The sequence below is a fragment of the Rutidosis leptorrhynchoides genome, chromosome 4 (assembly GCF_046630445.1).
Source record: "Rutidosis leptorrhynchoides isolate AG116_Rl617_1_P2 chromosome 4, CSIRO_AGI_Rlap_v1, whole genome shotgun sequence".
NCBI classification, from domain to species: domain Eukaryota; kingdom Viridiplantae; phylum Streptophyta; class Magnoliopsida; order Asterales; family Asteraceae; genus Rutidosis; species Rutidosis leptorrhynchoides.
Genome location: NC_092336.1, coordinates 318,038,391 through 318,058,710, shown reverse-complemented (window position 1 = coordinate 318,058,710; position 20,320 = coordinate 318,038,391).

Here is a 20,320-nt window from a genome sequence, read left to right as displayed (position 1 = left end):
AACGTTTTTCGTTGTTTATTTTGAGTGAAAATGAGAAGATCGGACAAAAAAGGACCTTTCAAACGCGTTATAGTTTTGCAACAACGTTTGTCGTGTAGTGACCCGAACTTTTCCATGTTTATATATATTAATTGAGATTGATGTTTACATGATTAAATGTTTCCAACATGTTAAGCAATCAAACTTGTTAAGACTTGATTAATTGAAATAGGTTTCATATAGACAATTGACCACCCAAGTTGACCGGTGATTCACGAACGTTAAAACTTGTAAAAAAACTATATGATGACATATATATGGTTATATATATAGTTAACATGATATTATGATAAGTAAACATATCATTAATTATATTAACAATGAACTACATATGTAAAAACAAGACTACTAACTTAATGATTTTGAAACGAGACATATATGTAACGTTTATCGTTGTAACGACATTTAATGTATATATATCATATTAAGAGATATTCGTACATCATAATATCATGATAATATAATAATTTAAAATCTCTTTTGTTATTATAAACATTGGGTTAACAACATTTAACAAGATCGTTAACCTAAAGGTTTCAAAACAACACTTACATGTAACGACTAACGATGACTTAACGACTCAGTTAAAATGTATATACATGTAGTGTTTTAATATGTATTTATACACTTTTGAAAGACTTCAATACACTTATCAAAATACTTCTACTTAACAAAAATGCTTACAATTACATTCTCGTTCAGTTTCATCAACAATTCTACTCGTATGCACCCGTATTCGTACTCGTACAATACACAGCTTTTAGATGTATGTACTATTGGTATATACACTCCAATGATCAGCTCTTAGCAGCCCATGTGAGTCACCTAACACATGTGGGAACCATCATTTGGCAACTAGCATGAAATATCTCATAAGATTACAAAAATATGAGTAATCATTCATGACTTATTTACATGAAAACAAAATTACATATCCTTTATATCTAATCCATACACCAACGACCAAAAACACCTACAAACACTTTCATTCTTCAATTTTCTTCATCTAATTGAACTCTCTCAAGTTCTATCTTCAAGTTCTAAGTGTTCTTCATAAATTCCAAAAGATCTAGTTTCATAAAATCAAGAATACTTTCAAGTTTGCTAGCTCACTTCCAATCTTGTAAGGTGATCATCCAACCTCAAGAAATCTTTGTTTCTTACAGTAGGTTATCATTCTAATACAAGGTAATAATCATATTCAAACTTTGGTTCAATTTCTATAACTATAACAATCTTATTTCAAGTGATGATCTTACTTGAACTTGTTTTCGTGTCATGATTTTGCTTCAAGAACTTTGAGCCATCCAAGGATCCATTGAAGCTAGATCCATTTTTCTCTTTTCCAGTAGGTTCATCCAAGGAACTTAAGGTAGTAATGATGTTCATAACATCATTCGATTCATACATATAAAGCTATCTTATTCGAAGGTTTAAACTTGTAATCACTAGAACATAGTTTAGTTAATTCTAAACTTGTTCGCAAACAAAAGTTAATCCTTCTAACTTGACTTTTAAAATCAACTAAACACATGTTCTATATCTATATGATATGCTAACTTAATGATTTAAAACCTAGAAACACGAAAAACACCGTAAAACCGGATTTACGCCGTCGTAGTAACACCGCGGGCTGTTTTGGGTTAGTTAATTAAAAACTATGATAAACTTTGATTTAAAAGTTGTTATTCTGAGAAAATGATTTTTATTATGAACATGAAACTATATCCAAAAATTATGGTTAAACTCAAAGTGGAAGTATGTTTTCTAAAATGGTCATCTAGACGTCGTTCTTTCGACTGAAATGACTACCTTTACAAAAATGACTTGTAACTTATTTTTCCGACTAGAAACCTATACTTTTTTTGTTTAGATTCATAAAATAGAGTTCAATATGAAACCATAGCAATTTGATTCACTCAAAACGGATTTAAAATGAAGAAGTTATGGGTAAAACAAGATTGGATAATTTTTCTCATTTTAGCTACGTGAAAATTGGTAACAAATCTATTCCAACCATAACTTAATCAACTTGTATTATATATTATGTAATCTTGAGATACCATAGACACGTATACAATGTTTCGACCTATCATGTCGACACATCTATATATATTTCGGAACAACCATAGACACTCTATATGTGAATGTTGGAGTTAGCTATACAGGGTTGAGGTTGATTCCAAAATATATATAGTTTGAGTTGTGATCAATACTGAGATACGTATACACTGGGTCGTGGATTGATTCAAGATAATATTTATTGATTTATTTCTGTACATCTAACTGTGGACAACTAGTTGTAGGTTACTAACGAGGACAGCTGACTTAATAAACTTAAAACATCAAAATATATTAAAAGTGTTGTAAATATATTTTGAACATACTTTGATATATATGTATATATTGTTATAGGTTCGTGAATCAACCAGTGGCCAAGTCTTACTTCCCGACGAAGTAAAAATCTGTGAAAGTGAGTTATAGTCCCACTTTTAAAATCTAATATTTTTGGGATGAGAATACATGCAGGTTTTATAAATGATTTACAAAATAGACACAAGTACGTGAAACTACATTCTATGGTTGAATTATCGAAATCGAATATGCCCCTTTTTATTAAGTCTGGTAATCTAAGAATTAGGGAACAGACACCCTAATTGACCCGAATCCTAAAGATAGATCTATTGGGCCTAACAAACCCCATCCAAAGTACCGGATGCTTTAGTACTTCGAAATTTATATCATATCCGAAGGGTGTCCCGGAATGATGGGGATATTCTTATATATGCATCTTGTTATTGTCGGTTACCAGGTGTTCACCATATGAATGATTTTTATCTCTATGTATGGGATGTGTATTGAAATATGAAATCTTGTGGTCTATTGTTACGATTTGATATATATAGGTTAAACCTATAACTCACCAACATTTTTGTTGACGTTTTAAGCATGTTTATTCTCAGGTGATTATTAAGAGCTTCCGCTGTCGCATACTTAAATAAGGACAAGATTTGGAGTCCATGCTTGTATGATATTGTGTAAAAACTGCATTCAAGAAACTTATTTTGTTGTAACATATTTGTATTGTAAACCATTATGTAATGGTCGTGTGTAAACAGGATATTTTAGATTATCATTATTTGATAATCTACGTAAAGCTTTTTTAACCTTTATTGATGAAATAAAGGTTATGGTTTGTTTAAAAATGAATGCAGTCTTTGAAAAACGTCTCATATAGAGGTCAAAACCTCGCAACGAAATCAATTAATATGGAACGTTTTTAATCAATAAGAACGGGACATTTCAGTTGGTATCAGAGCGTTGGTCTTAGAGAACCAGAAAATTTTCATTAGTGTGTCTTATCGAGTTTGTTAGGATGCATTAGTGAGTCTGGACTTCGACCGTGTTTTCTTTAAAAATGATTGCTTAACATTTTTGTTGGAAACTATATATTTTTAACATATGAATATTATGTGATATATTAATCTCTTAACGTGTTTGATATTATGTGATAGATGTCTACCTCTAGAACAAGTCCCATTGACTCACCTAATAATAATGAAGAGTCAAATGTAAATTGGAATGATTTGTGGACTGATTCACAAGTTCCCGAAGAGGAACCGGAAGAAGAGTCGGAACCGGAAGAAGAATCGGAACCGGAAGAAGAATCGGAACCGGATGAAGAAATAGAACCGGTGGGGGAAATAATAAAACGGTTAAGTAAAAGAAAATCTTCAACCAACCGACCAAAGTTAATTATGGTCAATGGTGTTTCCGCCAAGGAAGCAAAATATTGGGAGGATTACCAATTCTCCGATGAATCGGATTCCGACGAGAATTCCGATGATGTTATAGAAATTACCCCAACTGAATTTAAAAAGGCAAAAGAAAATAATAAGGGAAAGGGCATAAAAATAGAGAAATCTAATTCCAACCCCGATGAACTTTATATGTATCGTCAACCCCCGAAGTCCTTAAGTTGTAACAATGACCCGGGAACCTCTAAACCACCAGGTTTTTCTAAACCAATGTGGACAACGACGGCTCGTATTAGGGGAACATCATATATCCCTAGAAACTTGGCAAAACGAACCAAAACCGAAGAAGAAGAAACGAGCGAGTCGGAATAAGATAGTTGTATTCGTGTGGTGTAATATATGGAATATAGTGTTCTTATGCTTTATGATATATGTAAAAATTGCTTGTATTAATAAGTATTTTTTTTATGAATCTAACTCTTGTCTATTTTACAGTTTAAAAACACAAAATGGATACACAACCCAATATTTTAAGAGACCTACCCGGAGACATGATTGATGAAATCTTGTCTAGAGTCGGCCAGAATTCTTCGGCACAACTATTTAAGGCGAGATCAGTTTGTAAGACATTCGAAGAACGTTCCAAGAATGTCTTGGTTTATAAGAGACTTTCGTTTGAAAGATGGGGGATATCACATTGGGAAACCCATAAGTTACGATGTGTTTACTTTGACGCATATATTGCGGGGAACCCAAATGCTATTTTACGCAACGGGTTAAGAAATTATTTTGACTCAATATATCCGAATATTGGACTTCGTGATTTAGAAAAAGCGGCTAACATGCAACATAAAGAAGCATGTTATGCTTACGGATTAGTAATGTTCGCTTCTCACCAAAGTGAGAACAAGAACATCGGGCTACAACTATTAAACAAAACGTTTCCACAAGTGACGGAGTCGGTAATTGGGGTAAGAAATGAGGTTTTTAGATTATTACGGGACTGTTGGACATTACGTAACCCTCGTCCCTTTGATGACGTTACAACACGCTGTCTTATCAACGGCCATAACGGTTATGTTGCACAAGACCAAGGATGGGAAGTAGTCCTAGTAAAACCAGAATGCATGACTTGTTTCTGGACGTATGAATTACGTGTCTTTATTGCCTTTGCTGAACGACTTGTGTACTAGCTAGAATTGTCTTCACAACTATCTTGTATCAAAGTTATTGTGTGCTATATTTCATGTTTTATGTAAAATAAGCGGTATTGTAAGTTTGTAAAATATTGTATAAAAGTTTGAACGCGAAATATTATTATAATCAGTTTTTCATATAGAATTGTAGTAGTTGAATTGTATATTAGCTACTAAGTATGAACTTAACGGGTAGGTACTACCCGAATTTAAACTTATAAAACGCTAATATGAAGAAAAAGCTTTTATAAATGAGTTCATATTATGCTACGAAATACTATTAACTACTCTTAATATTCTGTATGATTAACTTGTTCCATTTAACTATTTTGAAGGAAATGGCACCGACTACTCGACACACCGTGAATATGAATGAAGAGGAATTCCGTACTTTTCTAGCTTCAAACATAGCCGCAGTACAGGCTGCGCTACATACCAACAATAACCTTGGATCTAGCAGTACAGGAAATTGTGTAGGATGCACCTACAAAGAATTCACTGCCTGCAAACCTTTGGAATTTGATGGAACCGAAGGACCGATCGGATTGAAACGGTGGACCGAGAAGGTTGAATCGGTGTTTGCCATAAGTAAGTGTACTGAAGAGGACAAAGTGAAGTACGCTACGCATACCTTCACAGGTTCTGCGTTAACATGGTGGAATACCTATCTAGAGCAAGTGGGACAAGATGATGCGTACGCACTACCGTGGTCAGCATTCAAGCACTTGATGAACGAGAAGTACCATCCCAGAACCGAGGTCAATAAGCTCAAGACAGAACTTAGAGGGTTACGAACCCAAGGATTTGATATTACCACGTACGAAAGACGATTCACAGAATTGTGCCTATTGTGTCCGGGAGCATTCGAAGATGAGGAAGAGAAGATCGACGCGTTTGTGAAAGGATTACCGGAAAGAATCCAAGAAGATATAAGTTCACACGAGCCCGCCTCCATACAACAGGCATGTAGAATGGCTCACAAACTAGTGAACCAGATTGAAGAAAGAATTAAAGAACATACTGGTGAAGAGGCCAATGTGAAGCAAGTCAAAAGAAAGTGGGAGGAAAACGGTGATAAGAATCACCAATACAACAACAACAGCAATTACAACAATAATCGCAACAATTATCCCAACAATCGCAACATCAATCGCAACTACAACAAACGGCCCAACAACAACAACCACAACAACAACAACAACTACAACAATCATCCTAACAACAATAATAACCGCAACAACAACAACAATCAGAAGCAACTATGCCAAAGGTGTGAAAAGAATCACTCGGGGTTCTGCACCAAATTTTGCAACAAGTGTAAAAGAAATGGTCATAGCGCGGCGAAGTGTGAGGTCTACGGACCAGGGGTTAATAGAACGAAAGGAACAAATGGTGTCGGAACGAGTAATGGCGGAGCAAGTAGTGTCGGAGCAAGTTATGCCAATGTAGTTTGTTATAAATGTGGAAAACCAGGCCACATTATTAGAAATTGCCCGAACCAGGAGAACACGAATGGACAAGGCCGTTGAAGAGTTTTCAATATTAATGCGGTAGAGGCACAGGAAGACCCGGAGCTTGTTACGGGTACGTTTCTTATTGACAATAAATCTGCTTACGTTTTATTTGATTCGGGTGCGGATAGAAGCTATATGAGTAGAGATTTTTGTGCTAAATTAAGTTGTCCATTGACGCCTTTGGATAGTAAATTTTTACTCGAATTAGCAAATGGTAAATTAATTTCAGCAGATAATAGATGTCGGAATCGAGAAATTAAACTGGTTAGCGAAACATTTAAGATTGATTTGATACCAGTAGAGTTAGGGAGTTTTAATGTGATAATCGGTATGGACTGGTTGAAAGAAGTGAAAGCGGAGATCGTTTGTTACAAAAATGCAATTCGCATTATACGAGAAAAAGGAAAACCCTTAATGGTGTACGGAGAAAAGGGCAACACGAAGCTACATCTTATTAGTAATTTGAAGGCACAAAAACTAATAAGAAAAGGTTGCTATGCTGTTCTAGCACACGTCGAGAAAGTACAAACTGAAGAAAAGAGCATCAATGATGTTCCCATTGCAAAAGAATTTCCCGATGTATTTCCGAAAGAATTACCGGGATTACCCCCACATCGATCCGTTGAATTTCAAATAGATCTTGTACCAGGAGCTGCACCAATAGCTCGTGCTCCTTACAGACTCGCACCCAGCGAGATGAAAGAACTGCAAAGCCAATTACAAGAACTTTTAGAGCGTGGTTTCATTCGACCAAGCACATCACCGTGGGGAGCTCCTGTTTTGTTTGTCAAGAAGAAAGATGGTACATTCAGGTTGTGTATCGACTACCGAGAGTTGAACAAACTTACCATCAAGAACCGCTACCCACTACCGAGAATCGACGACTTATTTGATCAACTACAAGGCTCGTCTGTTTATTCAAAGATTGACTTACGTTCCGGGTATCATCAAATGCGGGTGAAAGAAGATGATATTCCAAAGACTGCTTTCAGAACACGTTACGGTCATTACGAGTTTATGGTCATGCCGTTTGGTTTAACTAATGCACCAGCTGTGTTCATGGACCTTATGAACCGAGTGTGTGGACCATACCTTGACAAGTTTGTCATTGTTTTCATTGATGACATACTTATTTACTCAAAGAATGACCAAGAACACGGTGAACATTTGAGAAAGGTGTTAGAAGTATTGAGGAAGGAAGAATTGTACGCTAAGTTTTCAAAGTGTGCATTTTGGTTGGAAGAAGTTCAATTCCTCGGTCACATAGTGAACAAAGAAGGTATTAAGGTGGATCCGGCAAAGATAGAAACTGTTGAAAAGTGGGAAACCCCGAAAACTCCGAAACACATACGCCAGTTTTTAGGACTAGCTGGTTACTACAGAAGGTTCATCCAAGACTTTTCCAGAATAGCAAAACCCTTGACTGCATTAACGCATAAAGGGAAGAAATTTGAATGGAATGATGAACAAGAGAAAGCGTTTCAGTTATTGAAGAAAAAGCTAACTACGGCACCTATATTGTCATTGCCTGAAGGGAATGATGATTTTGTGATTTATTGTGACGCATCAAAGCAAGGTCTCGGTTGTGTATTAATGCAACGAACGAAGGTGATTGCTTATGCGTCTAGACAATTGAAGATTCACGAACAAAATTATACGACGCATGATTTGGAATTAGGCGCGGTTGTTTTTGCATTAAAGACTTGGAGGCACTACTTATATGGGGTCAAAAGTATTATATATACCGACCACAAAAGTCTTCAACACATATTTAATCAGAAACAACTGAATATGAGGCAGCGTAGGTGGATTGAATTATTGAATGATTACGATTTTGAGATTCGTTACCACCCGGGGAAGGCAAATGTGGTAGCCGATGCCTTGAGCAGGAAGGATAGAGAACCCATTCGAGTAAAATCTATGAATATAATGATTCATAATAACATTACTACTCAAATAAAGGAGGCGCAACAAGGAGTTTTAAAAGAGGGAAATTTAAAGGATGAAATACCCAAAGGATCGGAGAAGCATCTTAATATTCGGGAAGACGGAACCCGGTATAGGGCTGAAAGGATTTGGGTACCAAAATTTGGAGATATGAGAGAAATGGTACTTAGAGAAGCTCATAAAACCAGATACTCAATACATCCTGGAACGGGGAAGATGTACAAGGATCTCAAGAAACATTTTTGGTGGCCGGGTATGAAAGCCGATGTTGCTAAATACGTAGGAGAATGTTTGACGTGTTCTAAGGTCAAAGCTGAGCATCAGAAACCATCAGGTCTACTTCAACAACCCGAAATCCCGGAATGGAAATGGGAAAACATTTGATAATGCTAAAAACGAACATATATTTCATAGCATTATTCCTCAAGAAAGACAAGCTTTTAGTTGCAATTGTTCTATTTACAAGTGATATTCGTTTAAATAATAAAAGGTGAAGACAAAAGACAGATTCGACGAATTGAAGACGCAAACGACCAAAAAGCTCAAAAGAACAAAAGACAATCAAAAAGGTTCCAATTATTGATAAGAAACGTCTCGAAATTACAGAAGTACAAGATTCAAAACGCAAAGTACAAGATATTAAATTGTACGCGAGGACGTTCGAAAATCCGGAACCGGGACTAGAGTCGACTCTTAACGCTCGACGCAACGGACTAAAAATTACAAGTTAACTATGTATATAAATATAATATAATATATAATTAATTATATTAATTATATATATATTATATATATATATTAAAAACCGTCGGCAGCAAGAAACTCCAAGGGTGTGAGCTGTAAATATATCTCCGCGACTCGCGGAGTTTTAAGGGCATTTTGCCGCGAGTCGCGGAGCCCCAAAAATCAAGTCTGGCTATAAAACCAACCGAATTCTGATCAAATTATAACATCTTTTTTCTCTTCCTCTTCATACGTAAATATATTTATATTTATAATTTATATTTTAATTTTAATTATAATTCTAATAATAAGGGTATGTTAGCGAATGTTGTAAGGGTGTAAGTCGAAATTCTGTCCGTGTAACGCTACGCTATTTTTAATCATTGTAAGTTATGTTCAACCTTTTTATATTAATGTCTCGTAGCTAAGTTATTATTATGCTTATTTAAAACGAAGTAATCATGATGTTGGGCTAATTACTAAAATTGGGTAATTGGGCTTTGTACCATAATTGGGGTTTGGATAAAAGAACGACACTTGTGGAAACTAGACTATGGGCTATTAATGGGCTTTATATTTGTTTAAATAAATGAAAGTTTGTTAATGTTAATATAAAGATTTACAATTGGGCGTCCCTATAAATTATCATATACACTCGATCGGACACGATAGGCGGGGTATTTATATGTACGAATAATCGTTCATTTAACCGGACACGGGAATGGATTAATAGCCACTAGAATAATTAAAACAGGGGTGAAATTACATTCAAGGGTAATTGGTGTAATTGTTAACAAAGTAGTAAAACCTTGGTTTACACGCAGTCGATAACCTGATGTATTCATTAAACAAAGTATTAAAACCTTGTTACAATTCGAATCCCCAATTAGTTGGAATATTTATCTTCGGGTATAATAATAATTTGACAAGGACACTTGCAATTTATATTTATGACTGATGGACTGTTATGGACAAAAACCAGACGGACATATTGAATAATCCAGGACAAAGGACAATTAACCCATGGGCATAAAACTAAAATCAACACGTCAAACATCATGATTACGGAAGTTTAAATAAGCATAATTCTTTTATTTCATATTTAATTTCCTTTATTTTATATTTAATTGCACTTCTAATTATCGCACTTTTATTTATTTTATTTTATCGCACTTTTAATTATCGTACTTTTTAATTATCGCAAGTTTATTTTATCGCACTTTTATTATTCGCAATTTCATTATCGTTATTTACTTTACGCTTTAATTTAAGTCTTGTATTTATTTTATATTTTACATTAGGTTTTAACTGCGACTAAAGTCTTAAAATCGACAAACCGGTCATTAAACGGTAAAAAACCCCCCCTTATAATAATAATATTACTTATATATATATTTGTATTTTTATAAAAGTAAACTAATATAGCGTTGAGCTTTGTTTAAAGATTTCCCTGTGGAACGAACCGGACTTACTAAAAACTACACTACTGTACGATTAGGTACACTGCCTATAAGTGTTGTAGCAAGGTTTAAGTATATCCATTCTATAAATAAATAAATATCTTGTGTAAAATTGTATCGTATTTAATAGTTTTTCCTAGTAAAATAATAAGCTATTTTATATACACCTCGCTTCGCATCAAGTTATTTTTGGCGCCGCTGCCGGGGAAAAACTCTTAAACGCCGGAAGCGCAACGCTAATATAAAAAAAAAAAAAAGATTTTTAGTTACTTTTATTAAAAATTCGCTTTTGTAGAAATACGTTTTAATTATTCAAAAATATAAAAAGAAAAACAAAAATATATGTATTTTTAAGATTTTGTAAATATTTAAGTTTTATAAGTTTCTTTATTTCTATTTTAGTTTATAAAAATATAAGTTTTATTTTAAAATCGTTTATTTAAATTAAAAACAGAAAATAAAAAAAAATAAAAAATAAAAAAAAAATATATAAAGAAAACGCGTAAAAACACAAAGCTGTCAACTGAATTCCTGAACCCCGCGACTCGCGGGGTTTTCTTCTTTATTTGCCGCGACTCGCGGAGGCCATCTGACACGCGACAGGAAGCCCTAAACCTGCATTAATTACGGGTTATTATTTATTATTATTATTTAAACATTATTATTATTATTATTATTATTATTATTATTATTATTATTAGTTTTAGTTTTAATTTTACTTTTTATTTAAGTTGTTGTATTTAGTTTTAATTAGTTTTTATTAAATTGTAAAATTAGTAGTTTAATAAAATAAATAATATAAAAATAATATTTTTATAAAAATTGTACTTTTTACAACTTTTTGTATATTTTTATATTTTGTACCTTTTTAATCGTTGTAGCGTAATATTTGTATTTTTTTAGCTCATATTTAATTTTAAACTTAGCTTTAGCTATAGTTATTTTTACTCCTAGATTTTTAGGCTTTGCCGTAGAATTTCTTAAGTGCTTTTTCTTTAAACTAAGATTTAGGTGCTTTAGAATTTTGCGACGCCTTTTTAAGTTTTAGTTTCTTTTTAAGTTATTTTCATTTGGGATTTAGTTTTTCCTGTAAGCTTTAATAATTTTAGACACCTTTTACTATGTATCAATTATCATTCCAATTAGTAATTTCAATTTGCGATTATAATTTTAAGTTAGTTGTAGTAATAAGGTTAAATTAGTTAAGTATTTTTAAGTTTTTATAAGTTTCTTTTATTTTTCCGTCATCTTTTATTTTTCAACCATTTTTTCTTTTTCGACCTTTTGCGACGAACTCTTTTTCTCTCTTATTTCTCGCCATTCTAGTTTTTAGGACTTAGAATTTTTTCTACTTCTTATCTAAATTTCTTAAAATTACGAAAATTTATTTTAAGTGGTTAAATTAATAGACATCAAAATTTTCTGGTTCGTAGTAATAGTTGGATTTGTACGTGGACCGGGTTATTGGAGCCAAACAGTCCTCAATTATATTGAGACCAAACGAATCCTGCCCCTCTGCTGCATCTTTTGGCTATTCGAAACGTGGGCAAAATCAGAAAAGTCTATTGATTGGATAACTTATTATAACTTTTCTTTCCTTTTAAAAACTAATAGGATATTCTGTGAATGCACCGAGCAAGACGTTCATCACCTTTTGTACGTTCACCACCTGTAACTCGATCAAGACATCGTTTAACAAATATAACCGCCGTTGATTTTTCTTTAGAATCGTCATCCAGTCGACCAAGTACTTCAGTTCAAATTTCCGATAATCCAGTTTTTGAAACAAACCTCACAATTGAGAATCCAGAAAATATTCAGGAACGGTTCATAGATCCTGAACCATTAAACTTTCCTCCGGAACCACCAATCATTCAAACAGAGATTGTTGAGGAACGAACCATTAAATCAGAATCATCTAGTGATACCGATTCAACAAATTCAATTATGGAAAATCTGGAACCTTTAAGTATGGAAGACCGAATGAGAGCTAAACGCACTGGCCAAGGTCACGCAATTACTCATCCAGACATTAATGCGCCAGATTATGAAATCAAAGGACAAATTTTACACATGGTGACTAATCAATGCCAATTTAGTGGTGCGCCGAAGGAAGATCCAAATGAACATCTACGTACCTTTAATAGGATCTGCACACTATTTAAAATACGAGAAGTGGAGGATGAACAGATATATCTCATGTTATTTCCCTGGACTTTAAAGGGAGAAGCCAAAGATTGGTTGGAATCGTTACCTGAAGGGGCGATCGATACATGGGATGTTTTAATTGACAAATTTCTTAAACAATTCTTTCCTGCATCTAAAGCCGTAAGACTTCAAGCAGAAATTGTTACGTTCACACAGAAGCCAAATGAAACTCTATATGAGGCGTGGACAAGATATGGAAAGTTATTAAGAGGATGTCCGCAACATGGTTTAGACACCTGTCAAATAGTACAAATATTCTACCGAGGATGCGACATCACTACAAGAAAAGACATAGATATAGCAGCTGGTGGTTCTATTATGAAGAAAACCGAAACTGATGCTTACAAAATTATTGATAACACTGCTTCCCACTCACATGAGTGGCACCAAGAAAAAGACATCATTAGATCATCTAAAGCAGCTAGAGCCGATTCTAGCCATGACTTAGATTCCATTTCCGCAAAGATAGATGCTTTCGAGAGACGAATGGAAAAGATGACTAAGGATATTCACTCAATACGAATTAGTTGTGAGCAGTGTGGAGGACCACATTTGACAAAAGATTGTCTCAGTATTGAATTAACAATGGAACAAAGAGAGAATATTTCATACATAAACCAAAGGCCTGGAAATAATTATCAGAATAATTATCAACCGCCAAGACCGATTTACAATCAAAACCAGAATTATAACCGAAATATTCCATACAACAACCAACAAGGTCCTAGCAATCAACAAGTATCCAATAATACTTATAATCAGCAAAGACCTAATTTTCAAAACAAACCACCACAACAAACCGATGATAAAAAGCCGAATTTAGAAGATATGATGACGAAGCTAGTTGAAACTCAAACGCAGTTTTTCACATCTCAAAAACAAACAAATGAACAAAATGCTCAAGCATTTAGAAATCAACAAGCTTCTATTCAAAATCTGGAACAAGAAGTAAGTAACCTAGCAAGGTTGATAGGTGAAAGAAAACCGGGAAGTCTACCTAGCGATACAAATGCTAACCCCCGGAATGAAACAGCTAAAGCTATTACCACAAGAAGTGGTACAACACTTAAACCACCTGAAATACCTGTAACTTCTGATGAAACCATTCCTATTCCACAAGAACCACAACCTGAGCAAGAAAAGGAAAAAGAACCGGTAGTTGAAAAGGTTAATGAAGATAACACAGTTAAGGATAAACCTTATGTTAAACCATACCAACCACCTCTTCCTTATCCGAGTAAAATGAAGAAAGAAAAACTTGAAGCCGAGCAATCCAAATTCTTGGATATGTTTAAACAGATAAATGTAAATCTTCCTTTCATTGACGTGATTTCAGGAATGCCAAGATATGCTAAATTCTTGAAAGATCTAATCACGAATAGAAAGAAAATGGAAGAACTCTCGGCTGTTACTATGAATGCTAATTGTTCAGCAGTGCTGTTGAATAAGATACCAGAAAAACTATCTGATCCAGGAAGTTTCACAATTCCATGTTTTCTGGGTAGTCTTAGTTCAATAGAAGCATTGGCAGACTTAGGTGCTAGTATAAATTTAATGCCGTATTCACTATACGCTAAACTAGACCTTGGAGAATTGAAACCAACCAGAATAAGCATACAACTAGCCGATAGATCAATAAAATATCCTAGAGGGATAATGGAGAACATGCTAGTTAAAGTTGGTACTTTAGTATTTCCAGTAGATTTTGTTGTTTTGGACATGGAAGAAGATTCTCAAGTTCCTCTCATATTAGGAAGACCATTCTTAAACACGGCTAAAGCAATGATAGACGTGTTTGGTAAGAAACTGACCCTAAGTATAGAGGATGAGAGTGTTACCTTTTCAGTTGATAGAGCAATGCAACAACCACAATCTGCAGATGATACATGTTATTATATTCAAACTATAGATGCACATGCAGAATTATTAGAAGAATTTCCAGAATTACAAGGAACAGGAGAATGTTCTTTAGGAGAAGGTAATGAACCAATTGATGAAGCTGAAATGTTAGCTACACTTATAGCTAATGGATATGAACCAACAACAGAAGAAATTCAAATGCTAAAAGAAGAAGACAGATATCGATATAAATCATCGATAGAAGAACCTCCGAAATTAGAGTTAAAGCCACTTCCAAACCATTTGGAATACGCTTATTTACATGGTGAATCTGAATTACCTGTAATAATATCGTCTTCTCTTACTGAAAATGAGAAATCACAACTCATTTCTGTGTTGAAAGCTCATAAACCAGCCATTGCATGGAAGATTCATGATATTAAAGGAATAAGTCCTTCGTATTGCACACATAAAATCCTTATGGAAGAAGGTCATAAAACGTATGTGCAACGCCAACGAAGACTAAATCCTAATATGCAAGATGTAGTTAAGAAAGAGATTATTAAACTGCTAGATGCAGGTTTGATATATCCAATTTCTGATAGTCCATGGGTAAGCCCAGTTCAATGCGTGCCTAAGAAGGGTGGCATGACTGTCATTACAAATGAGAAAAATGAGCTTATTCCTACTAGGACTGTAACAGGATGGCGTGTATGTATTGATTATAGAAAATTAAATGACGCCACCAGAAAAGATCACTTTCCCTTACCTTTCATAGATCAAATGTTGGAAAGATTAGCCGGAAATAGTTACTATTGTTTTCTAGATGGATTTTCCGGATATTTTCAAATTCCAATAGCACCCGAAGACCAAGAGAAAACCACATTCACGTGCCCTTATGGTACTTTTGCTTACAAACGCATGCCATTTGGACTTTGTAACGCCCCTGCAACCTTTCAAAGGTGTATGATGGCGATTTTTCACGACATGATAGAAGAATGCATGGAAGTATTCATGGATGACTTTTCAGTCTTCGGTGATACATTTAAATCATGTCTAGTTAATCTGGAACGAATGCTAATTAGATGCGAAAAATCAAATCTAGTACTTAATTGGGAGAAATGCCATTTCATGGTTAAAGAAGGCATCGTTCTTGGACATAAAATTTCAAAAGAAGGAATTGAAGTGGATAGAGCTAAAGTAGATGTAATTGCTAAACTTCCACATCCCACCAATGTTAGAGGAGTTAGGAGTTTTCTAGGGCATGCCGGTTTTTACCGACGTTTCATAAAAGATTTTTCTAAAATTGCCACTCCTATGAATAAACTCCTAGAAAAGGATGCTCCATTCATCTTTTCAGATGAGTGTATCAAATCTTTTAATATTCTTAAAGAAAAACTCACTAATGCACCGATCATGATAACACCAAATTGGAATCTACCATTTGAACTAATGTGCGATGCAAGTGATTTTGCAATGGGAGCCGTTTTAGGACAAAGGATTGAAAAACGATTTCAACCTATATATTATGCTAGTAAGACATTACAAGGAGCACAAACGAACTATACAACTACTGAAAAAGAACTCCTTGCTATTGTCTTTGCTTTTGACAAATTTCGATCATATCTAGTTCTAGCAAAAACGGTGGTCTATACCGACCATTCTGCTCTTAGATACCTATTTTCAAAACAAGATGCTAAACCAAGATTAATCCGTTGGATCTTACTCTTACAAGAGTTTGATATTGAAATCCGAGATAAAAGAGGAGCAGAAAATCTCGCCGCTGATCATCTTTCTCATCTTGAAAATCCCGAATTAGAAGTTCTGAATGAATCGGCCATAAAAGACAACTTTCCTGATGAATATCTATTGAAGATAGATTATAAAGAAATCCCATGGTTTGCAGACTATGCAAACTACTTAGTTTGTGGATTCCTTGAAAAAGGATTATCGTACCAAAGACGAAAGAAATTCTTCAGTGATATAAAACACTATTTCTGGGAAGATCCACATCTGTTTAAAAGTTGTCCCGATGGAATAATACGCCGATGTGTATTTGGAGATGAAGCTAGTAAAATTTTAAACCATTGTCACACAGGACCAACAGGAGGGCATTATGGGCCTCAACTAACAGCAAGAAAAGTTTATGAAGCTGGATTCTATTGGCCTACAATTTACAAAGACGCACACCTTCTTTGCAAATCCTGTGATGCATGTCAAAGGACCGGAAAAATAAGTCAACGTGATGAAATGCCACAAAATGTCATCCAAGTATGTGAAGTATTTGACATTTGGGGTATTGACTTTATGGGTCCATTTCCAAAATCTCATAATAATCTATATATACTCGTAGCCATTGATTATGTATCTAAATGGGCGGAAGCACAAGCTCTCCCCCGATGCACGAGTTGTAGTCAACTTTTTAAAACGTCTTTTTGCAAGGTTTGGAACACCGAAAGCTTTAATAAGTGATCGGGGTACTCATTTCTGTAATAATCAACTTGAGAAAGTTCTTAAAAGATATGGAGTAACTCATAAAATCTCCACCGCATATCATCCACAAACAAGTGGACAAGTTGAAAATACCAACCGAGCTTTAAAACGTATTCTAGAGAAAACCGTAGGATCAAATCCGAAGGAATGGTCCATTAAATTGGAGGATGCACTCTGGGCTTTTAGAACAGCCTACAAAACTCCAATTGGAACCACACCTTTTAGACTTGTTTATGGAAAAGCATGTCATCTTCCAGTAGAAATTGAACACAAAGCATTTTGGGCTTTGAAGACATGTAATCTTGATTTACATGAAGCCGGACGTCTACGATTAAGTCAACTAAACGAATTAGAAGAATTAAGACATGAAGCATACGAAAATTCGTTAATCTATAAAGAAAGAACGAAGAAATGGCATGATAAAAGAATCAGAAGTTCAAAAGAATTCAAAGAAGGAGACAGAGTTCTTCTTTTCAATTCACGATTCAAGCTATTTCCTGGAAAATTGAAATCAAGATGGTCTGGACCATTCATAGTCAAAAGAGTTTTCCCATACGGAACGATAGAATTAATAAATTCAAATGGGATTGAATTTAAAGTTAATGGTCACAGAGTTAAACATTACATACATGGTCCGGTGGAAGTCGACAACGAAGTTAATCACAATTTCGACACCACAGCTAACTAAGTGTGGGGAGAATCAAGTCTTTAAAGGATAATATGTATTTCTGTTAGAGTTAGATTGTCTGTTTTCGTGTAGTTCTCGAAAATGGAACACGTATGGTCTTTCCCTAGCAGACCCTAAAGAACTAGTCTTCTCCCCCCATTCTGAATTTTTATTTTTTTTAGGTTTTTACGAAATGAAGACTGCCTGTGAACTAAACCATGGCCTAATGCTACACGCTTTGATCACTAAACGTAATAATGACATACTACCGAGTGAATTAGTATCAGTAATCAGAGAAAGAATGGACGGAGTTAGAAAAGGATCCAGATGCGAAGATAATAAGTTACAATTTGGTAAAGGAAAATCAAAATCCGCAGCGAAAAGAAGAGCACGACACCTAGAACGATGTCACAAATGCGGAAAATGGTCACATGGAGGTAAATGTTCAAATAATCAAACCTATTCAAATACCGAATTTGTTACTTTATGCAGAGACGGACCGTTCATATGTTTAGAAGAAAAGACAATGAATGCTCGAGGTTACGCTTATGCAGCCATGGAAAACCAATTAAACCGACTATCTTATGAATATAATAGATCATATAACTAAGAAATCTATTTCACAGGTATGTCTGTACAGTTTTTATTTTTATTTTTATTTTTAACCTTTTGATAATAAACGCTAATTTGTTCGCTAAAAAGTATTAAATTGGTATTAAATAAAATTAGGTTTGGCGACCGAAATTATTGATATCATTCAAAAATTTATTACATCACTGCGAAATTTAACGTTTATTCTTAAGGTATAAATATCTTTAATCAATCAACCCAAAATATTTCAAAAATTCGTCATGAGTTAAATTAGGTCTTGGAACCGAAATTACTTTACCGAAAAGAGGGGCGCATATTTTTGATAATATTTGATTAATTAAAGTGGGATAAAAAGACAAAAAGATTTTTAATTTTATTTTTACCATGTTTTTAATCTTAATATTTAAATCTTAAATTAATATTGTAAACTTTGTAAAAACAATATATTTAAAATTGTAAATATTTGAAAAATTAATATAAGTTTGGTATGAATCTATAAATTTTTAAATTAAGTTTGGTGTGAATTTTTAAAATATTAATTTTTAATTTTATGCATTTTAAATTTTGAGTTTGGTGTGAATTTTTAATATTAATTTTGAATTTTATATTTATGTTGTGTGAATTTAAAAACAAAAATTTACTTTATCTCATTAAGTTAAAAATATGATTTTTAAAATTCGTCGTAAGTTGAAGACTAGGTCTTTGAACCGAAATTGCTTTACCCGAGGGAGGGACGAGAACTTTTATTATCATTATTTTTAATCTTATTGATTTAAAGTATGCCAAAAACATTAAAAAAACCCAAAAATCTTAGCTTTTAAAACAATCGCTACAAAAAGACAAATTTTAAAATTTTGTTGAGGGACGGACTAGGACATCGATCCGAAACGACCTCGTCCTAAAAAACAAGGGAAACAAAATTTTAAAATTAATTTCTAAATTGTTTTATAAGTTAAAGATTATAAAAAAAAAAAAAAAAAAAAAAAGGGTAAACTCCGCGACTCGCGGAGTTTGCAGGCAAAACCTCCGCGACTCGCGGAGGGTCCAAAACCCAGAAAAAAAAATAAATGAGCTGCACGATCAGTTCACTCAAACCACACAAAAACACACGAAAAACACAGCGAAATAGCTGCGAAAACCACCGAAAATCACCCCCAAAAATCTCAATTTTTAACCGTTAATCACCAAATTTTTTGCTAAAATCATGTTGAGAAGGATGATATCTAAGAACTACTCAAGAAAAACAGTAAATTTCTACACCTAAACACCATTTAATTCGAATTTTAGTGTTCTTGAGCTATTTTTTTCCCAATTTGATTTTGATGCTTTTTAGTGTAATTAGACTTAAATTGTTTATGTATTATGCTTGTATATGAAATGTCCCGTTCTTATTAATTAAAAACGTTCCATATTAATTGATTTCGTTGCGAGGTTTTGACCTCTATATGAGACGTTTTTCAAAGACTGCATTCATTTTTAAACAAACCATAACCTTTATTTCATCAATAAAGGTTTAAAAAGCTTTACGTAGATTATCAAATAATGATAATCTAAAATATCCTGTTTACACACGACCATTACATAATGGTTTACAATACAAATATGTTACAACAAAATAAGTTTCTTGAATGCAGTTTTTACACAATATCATACAAGCATGGACTCCAAATCTTGTCCTTATTTAAGTATGCGACAGCGGAAGCTCTTAATAATCACCTGAGAATAAACATGCTTAAAACGTCAACAAAAATGTTGGTGAGTTATAGGTTTAACCTATATATATCAAATCGTAACAATAGACCACAAGATTTCATATTTCAATACACATCCCATACATAGAGATAAAAATCATTCATATGGTGAACACCTGGTAACCGACAATAAC